Here is an 8,937-nt window from a genome sequence, read left to right as displayed (position 1 = left end):
TTCTATCAACAAAACTTGTGCCCATACATGAGTGGGCACAGCAGACAAAGCAGATAATGGGAGCAATTTAGGATGATTTATCTCTTTCACACATTAGTTGAATGTTTTTTATTGTTTCTTCACAGTGTGCACCACATCTGAGTGTAATGCACAATGAAGGGAAAAACACATTTTCAGACGATTCACTGACCCAAAATGGTCCGTTTCTTATAAATATCCTTTAGACACAGCTTCCCTAACCCCCCATTAGGACGGCACTCATTGTTAGATGTATGAAGATCCAGAGGATTTTAACCCCTTAACGCCTGAATTTATGTAGCTGTATATAAAAAAATGTTTTGTGTGTGTTTTAGCCTTTAAGTAGATGGTAAATAATGCTGAGATGATTCATTTCACTTTTGCACAAAAAATAAATAGAAATTTTGGTATGTTGCAAATTTGCAACAGGCATCCTGGTCAATTTGGAGTCAATTTGGTATGTTTGGTATGTAATTTGGTATGCTGCTTATTTGCAACACCAGGTATAATGGTCAATAATAAGATAACAACAACACAGTAATATAACAGTGAAAAAACAATGTTTTTTTTATTCACCCTTTTTTTTTTTTTTTTACACATTTATTTATATAAAGGTTCCTAGGTCCGTAGTGAATATGGACTAACCGGCATTGGGGGAATAAAGATGCAATCTCAGCTGGTTGATTGAGTCAAACGATTTGTAGCATATATGAGACAATAGGTATTAAGGGGGTTAAAGATTTTTTTTGATAGAAATTTAAAGGGACACTACCAAAGTACATCTCTGACGTGTTAGAGCCATATGAACCAACTCGGGCTCTGAGAACCTCAGGGAGGGGTCTCCTGCTGGGGCCCAGAGTCAGGACTAAACAAGGTGAGGCTGCGTTTCAGTTTTATTCCCCTAACATCTGGAACAGTCTTCCAGAAGATGTGAGACAGGCCTCAACTCTGACAATGTTTAAATCCAGGCTGAAAACAGTTCTATTTAGCTGTGCATATGACACCTGAAAGTATTTTATCTGCACTCTTCACTTTTTAATTAATTAATGATTATTTTAATGGGTCTTAAATTTCTTTCTTTTTTAATTTCTTTCTTTTAGTTTTTTTATTCCTTTTTAATGGTTTTATTGCCTTCTTGTGATTTTATGTAGCTGTAAAGCACTTTGAATTGCCCTGTGTATGAATTGTGGTCTATAAATAAAATTGCCTTGCCTTGCCTTACCAGTAACATATTATTCAAACACAAAGTTTTACACTCATTGCTTGCAGACATGTGACATGACGCTCAAAAGTGCCTAAAAAGAAGATAAACAAAGGCATCTCCCGACTTTAAAGGGCAAGTCACTGCTAAGTACATGGGACATAGATGTTTTTAAGCATCCATCCCCAGTAATGAGCAGAAAAAGGCGGTGGATGTAAAGAAAAGAGCGATGTTGCAGAGTGTTGCTAACACAGGTCGACATGCCTCTCTGCTGTTGCTTGGAGGTCTGGGACAAAGCCTGAGTTAAAGTGTGGAAGGCAGCCAGAGGACCTGGAGGCAGCTCGCACATGAATGTGAAGAACATGCAAACGCCACGCAGACACAACCCAGCTGAGATTAAAAACATGCTGAAATTAATTCATATGAAACTGGTACACATGACCTTTTTATTCACAAGGAATTGGTTTATTTACGATGTCCCCGGAGTTCAGGAGGAGCCAGCCAGCAGCTCTTCTCGTGGGGAGAGGACACGCTCTAAGAAGATGACACAGTCGACACAAAACGAATTGACCAGGGCCACGACGATATGTTTGAATGAAGCCGTTAGGAAGAACTGATTTCCATCTGACGTCTGCACGGGTGACTGCACGCTGTCACTTCCAACAGAACGATGAAGCCATCGGCGTTACACAACTTACATCTGGAAAGGGTTCGTAAGAGTTTCAGATGGTTGTTGTTCGGCTCGACATAAATAACGTTGAACTGGAGTAAACCGAACCGGCCTCACTTCACATTCCCAGAGAAAATTGAAGCCAGTCACTCAGATTTCTGTGCAATTCTGCAGCTGATTCCTGCACCTTTTACACATCATTCATTCATTCATTCATTCAAAAAAAAGTTTCAGTGCAATCTGTTGGTTTCCTTAGCTAGGAAATTGTTTTTGAATTGGCTCTATCTGAACAAATTGGATTATTTTATGAATAATTCTGATTACAATTAATTGAATTCCAATTGGCTTGAATTGGACTTTATTATCTAAGTGCCTTGATATGACATTTGTTGTATTTGGCGCTATATAAATATAGATGAATTGAATTGAATTCATGAACTTAGATGTGAAAACAACACATCTTTAGTTGCTTCCCGTGTTACATGAAACACTAATCTGTAACATCTACAGTTCTACCACAGCAATTGGCTGTCCAGTGCAGTTTGCTTTTGCTGAGTATTGAGCAGAAAACAGGTTCATTTGGTCCACTTGGTGGTGATATTGCAACAAATTCACACAGCAAAGCATAGAGATGTACGTAGCAGTCCACCCAACAGATGTTTCACTTCACAAAAATAATTCTACTAACATTTAGTCAGGTTCACTGTGTACAAAAATTTACTTTTGTGGGAATTTTTGGGGGATTTGTTGACCTACACATTTTTGGAATCTGCAGACCTTGGGGATTCCAAAAACCAATGTTGCCACTTGAACAGACACCTGTATGGCGGCCATTTTGGAATTTCAAAATGGGCGCCATAAAATACAGAATTTCAGCTACCTTGGCCTCTAAACAACCTAAAAACTCAATTTAACATGCCAATCCTATGTTTTCTTGGTCAAGGAATCCAATGGTGACTTCAAAATTATGCTCAGAATCGTGCTGTGGCGACCCCAAGGGGTGGGAAAGAAAATCGCTACCCTTCCTACTGCCCCCTCAAGCGCGTGGTATTCTTGCATTCACCACAGGCAGAGGAATGGAAATGCTTTGTCCCAAGTCTCAAGAATCAGTGATGTACGTTATTTGAGGGGGCTGTAAGAAGGGTAGCAATGTTCTTTTCCACCCCTTGGGGGTGCCACAGCACGATTCTGAGCATAATTTTGAAGTCACCATTGGATTCCTTGACCAAGAAAACATAGGATTGAGTTTTTAGGTTGTTTAGAGGCCAAGGTAGCTGAAATTCCAAAATGGCCGCCATACAGGTGTCTGTTCAAGCGGCAACATTGGTTTTTGGAATCCCCAAGGTCTGCAGATTCCAAAAATGTATAGGTCAACAAATCCCCCAAAATATTCCCACAAAAGTACATTTTTGTACACAGTGAACCTGACTAAGTCTCACACACCTGGTGAGGAGCATAAACCAGGCCCGTCACTAGACACTTTTTACCCTGTAAACATGCCTTGTGCCCCTGTAAAAATCCCCACATACATCCTCAGACTACGCTAAGACCGATGTGCCAAAGAAGAATAACATAGGCACGATTTTCCCTATTTCAACCACGTAACCTCCTTTAGCCAAATGCTGCACAGGTCTACCAAAGAGTGAAGTGAAGAGGTTGCATTCGCAGGCTTTGGGTGCGTCTGTGCATGTTCAGCGAATGGACCGTGTGGAAGGTAAGATCCTGCTGCCCGCTCGTCATATTTATCAGAGGATAGTAGCCCACACATCGTGCCAATGGAAGCCTAGTAGGCTGTATGAACCACTGCACATTGATGGGTTGCCGTCATCGTGGTCATGGACATAAGGAAATTCTCACAGAGTCAGAAGCAACAAGGAGAACTGAGAATGAAGTGGAGGGAGGTGAGAGATTTGTTTTCTCTGTTGTATCGACGCCCACGCCTACCTATAGGCCACTGTAATGTCTTACACCAAATACACAACATTTGCATTTAGGCTTAAACAGTGCCTGGTTCCACGGCACATGAAAAACGCGAGACAATATCCTATTCTGCCTATTATAGCCTATTTACTAAACTACTTTAGGCATTATAAATAAATTATAAATACATAAATAAAATGTAAAATGTGGGTAGGCTAGTTTAAAACGCTACTCAATCAGGGGAATAACTTATCAGAACATATCAGGTACTCTTAATTTAAGATTTTAACTTTTTATTTTGCAATATTCCCTCTTGTGGAAGTATTTATTGACTGTGCTACAGTAAGATTAAAACAAGTTCAGTACCTGGACTGAAATATTGGTCATTATTTTGTATCTGTTGATCTGTTGAAAATTGTAACACTGTGCATACTGTGTTTTTTAGTAATATTTAGGGCTGGGCACGTTAACTCGTTATTATCGCGTTAATCATTTAACGTGATAAATATTTTATCGCGCATTAACGCAGTTTTTATTATTTATTTTATTATTGTATAAGTCAAGTCTGTTGCTCACAGGCTTTTATTTTGTAAAAGTCTGTTGCTGTCTGCTGTGGAACCGGAAAAGAAAGTAATCGGCGGATCCACCAAACATGGAGAAGGGTACGGAACTTTTACTCGGCCATTTTCATTTTAAAGTTCTTCCAGACGGCGGAGTCGACAGAACCAAAGTCATCTGTAAACACTGCCAAGTTGAATTGTCTTCTCAGCGTAGTAGTTCCAGTCTAAAATATCACTTAAAGGCAAAACACACAACTGATAGCAGCAAGTCATTCAAGGAAACAGACAGTGGAGCGAGGCTTCTACATAAAAACTACAGAAAGATGCTGATGTTAAAAGTGTGTTTGCACAACAAATGTTATGGCACTTTCATTCATATGGCAGCACATTTAACATAAAACTAAATGCTAAAAGCTATACACTACTTTTGGTATCATTTTTGGATTCTGCGTACAAATGCGATTAATCGTGATTAATCAGGGAAATCATGTGATTAATTAGATTAAACATTTTAATCGTTGCCCAGCCCTAGTAATATTGCCTCTTGTAAAAGGTTTACCTGATTATGTTTGATGAGCTACAGAAGGAGGAATTGAAAAGCTAAACGGCTGAACTCAAAGGTGATTGTATTTGCTTGGATAGCCTGGAGCTCTGTTAAACCTGTTGAGTTTCATGCAAATTTGAATAAATGTTCTTATACATCCAGTACAGGCTAATTTTCTGTATACAGTAAGGCAGTGTTGGTGGTGGGGTTCTGGGGGGCCTGGGCCCCTGTACAGCTGTATGCCTAGCACCGTCCCTGGCATAAACCAGCTGATTTCAGTGAATACACCGTTCCTAGGGTAGAAATGAGAAGGCTATTCTTTAATAAGTTAATTAGTCACTGAGATTGTTGAATAAAAGCTCCTGAGATGCTGAAGGTCACTGGAACTACGACTTCCAGTCGGCCGTTATTAACTGGGCACAGTAGCAGTCTTACAGTCTTACACCTGCATGAAGATATCACATTTTAGTCCTAACGAGACGTGTTCAAGCTTTTGTGCATCCCACCCTGTTCAGGGGGAGGACACAGTTTGAAAAACTCATCAACAAAACAAATCGATATCTAATTACGAGCCGCACATTCCAGCGCTTCGGCAGGGCCTTCCCGTCTTCCTTAAACCAAGGGCTCAATAACACCTTGTAGATTATTTCTTCACTCATTATTTGCATGCTGCTCCAGTAATGGCCCCTCACTTTGAAAATCTATTACCATTTTTTTTAGCTTTTAGTCAGCACTTTTCAGAAGACCAAGATTTGTCTTGCCGCGGTCCATCACTCAGCTTAAGCTGCATTTGATTTACACCAGAAAGGGGAGGCACGTCACGACTTAAGGTGCCTTTTTTTTTTCTTTTAAGAGCCATCGTCTGGCTCCAGTTGTTTAAAAGTAGCAGAATTTTGTTAAGATGAAGTGAATCACAAGTTCTGTTTACTCATATTTAAGGTCATATAATCCATAAGATTTCATCAGAGGGCATTTCCACCACATTCAGCTCTGGGGCTGCACAGTAATGCAGCGTTTGAGCCCAGCAGGTAGGTTCCCTGGGTTTACATCTTCTAACTGGAAGTACCAAGGTTTGGCTCCTGTGTTTTTGTGTTAACTCCATCAACAGATGAGATGTGCTCCGGGTTTTATTGATCTTGTCACGTTCATGGGGTTTTCCCCATGTTTTAGGTTTTTGCATGTCTTAGTTTTTAAGTTTATGTTTAGTTAAGTTTTGCCATTGTTTTTCCCTCAGTCCCCATGTTCTGCTCATTAGTTTCATTCACGTTACCTGTATTCATTGTCCCCAACTGCACCCATTCACCAATCACTCCCAGTTCCCCATTCAGTTTGTGAAATCCTTCTCCCATCACGCCAAGCCAAGCCAAGCCAAGCCAAGCCAAGCCAAGCCAAGCCACGCCACGCCACGCCACGCCACGCCACGCCACGCTCTTTGTTTTGACCTGCTTTAGCCATGTTTTATTTCCACAGCTTAGTTTTGTCTGAAAACCTTGTTTGAAAATAAACCCAGTTTGCTTTTACCTTTTAAAGTCCGCGTCCGTGTCCTGCCAAACCCACACCTGACAGATCTGAATTTAATTCAGAAGTACTTTATTAATTCCCCAAAAGGAAAATGATATTCTTTCTTGGAAAAGTACTGAGAATGAATGAAAGCTATGGAAGTGTACAAGAGAAAGAGGTGTGGTTAAAACCTTATTTTGGGGCCTAACCACTCTTATCTGAGTTGATAAGATAAAAAAATCAGCGTTGGAAGGTATTGCAGGTGAACCGTCTCAGGAGACAGACGCCAACAGGTGGAAAAAAGCTAATGTTTTCACTTATTTCCGTGTGTAAAACTAAAGCCACACTGCATTAACTGTTGTCAATTGTTCATTAAACTGCAATAGAGATCGGCCACTCTCAATCTAACAATTGGATTTTTATTTGCATCAGACTATTCAAGCCAAATTAGATAAGTGGATAACTGATATATCCTTTCTGTAAAATAATGGGGAAGACAAAGTGGAACACATCCACTTACTCTTTTCAGTTTGTATGTGGAAGATCTTCCTCAGAAACTAAAGGAATGTAAGACTGGATGTTGGTTGGAGAATCGTCTTTGTAATCTTCCTGATGATTACTGATTATTAACGGTGTCACTGGCCTTTTACACACTCACCACCATTACATCAATCAATCAACACTTATTAACGCACAACAAAGACCATATCCTGGTTATCTCCAAGGACATAGACATCTCTAAAGTTGTGGTGTTTCAGTGCATTTTTTTAGGGTGATTTCTGCGTTCAAACGGATATCATTTCACAATGGCATATCACTGAAAACATTGGTGAATTACTTATCAAGGCTTTCTCTTCCACACCTTCAGTGTTTTTTTTATTTTTTTATTATTTACCCGATTCTGAGGCCAGGTCTCTGCTTTTTGCGCACGATGTGGTTCTGTTGGCTTCGTCGGGCCGTGACCTTCAGCTCTCACTGGAGCGGTTCGCTGCCGAGTGTGAAGCGGCTGGGATGAGAATCAGCACCTCCAAATCCGAGACCATGGTCCTCGGCCGGAAAAGGGTGGAATGCCCTCTCCGGGTCAGGAACGAGATCCTCCCCCAAGTGGGAGAGTTGAAGTATTTTGGGGTCTTGTTCACGAGTGAGGGACGAATGGAGCAGGAGGTTGACAGACGGATCGGTGCAGCGTCTGCAGTGATGCGGGCTCTGCACCGGCCCGTCGTGGTGAAGAAGGAGCTGAGCCAGAAGGCCAAGCTCTCGATTTACCGGTCAATCTATGTTCCTACCCTCACCTATGGTCACGAGCTGTGGGTAGTGACCGAAAGAACGAGATCGCTAATACAAGCGGCCGAAATGAGTTTCCTCCGCAGGGTGTCTGGGCTCTCCCTTAGAGATAGGGTGAGAAGCTCGGTCATCCGGGAGGGGCTCAGAGTAGAACTGCTGCTCCTCCGCATCGAGAGGAGTCAGATGAGGTGGCTCGGGCATCTGGTTAGGATGCCTCCGGGAGGAGGCCCCGGGGAAGACCCAGGACACGTTGGAGAGACTATGTCTCTCGGCTGGCCTGGGAACGCCTCGGGGTCCCCCCAGAAGAGCTGGAGGAAGTGGCCGGGGACAGGGACGTCTGGGTTTCTCTGCTCAACCTGCTGCCCCCGCGACCCGATCCCCGGAGCAGCGGAAGATGATGGATGGATGGACCTTCAGTGGTTTTAGTGAAACTTCTCAATTCTAAACTACAAATTCTAAACTACCTTATGTTATGGATGCCATTACAGCCATTAAGGTGAGTGGAAAACCATGTTAGCAAGAGTGGGATGATGAGATTTCATTATCTAAGTGCCTTGAGATGAGATTTGTTGTATTTGGCGCTATATAAATAAAAATGAATTGAATTGAAAAATGAATGAGATCTACAAAGAAATATTTTACAATGATAATTTTGAGTTGAGAAATGTGAGACAATCCTTCTCTAACATTATCACCCCATGCATGCTTCTTGTTCAGTACTGTTGACAAATGAGCAAATCCTTCTGATATGATACTTTTTTTTTTGTTTTTTTGGGGGGGGCTTTTTATGCTGATGTGATAAATTGTTAACACATCTTAAAGACCTCTCACATGTTCTAGAACAGGTTTGCCTGTTTAAACTAAACAACTAACTCTGCAGGTTTGCATCAGATTTAGCATCTTTTAAATAAAACTTTAAGGGCTTTCATTTCACTCCTGCACATGATTAATTGATTTAATTAAATTTGGGGACTTTGAATAACTTTCACAGTACTGTGCCTCCCACTCTAATGTTTTTACTGGAGATTGTGTTCCATATAAATCACTGGTCGTTGAATTGTGCTATTCGAATAAATTAGCCTTGTCTTACCTTTCCTGAGAGCTGAGTCAGAACCACATCTCCCAATAGAAAAGTGAAAGGTTTAAAGCAGTGGTCGCCAACCTGTTGAACGCGAAGGTTCCCTGTAGATCCCGAAAATAATAGAGAAATAATTACACAAATATATTATGGCTGATGTAA

Source organism: Odontesthes bonariensis, chromosome 11, assembly GCF_027942865.1.
Source record: "Odontesthes bonariensis isolate fOdoBon6 chromosome 11, fOdoBon6.hap1, whole genome shotgun sequence".
NCBI classification, from domain to species: domain Eukaryota; kingdom Metazoa; phylum Chordata; class Actinopteri; order Atheriniformes; family Atherinopsidae; genus Odontesthes; species Odontesthes bonariensis.
Note: the sequence above shows the minus strand (reverse complement) of the source record.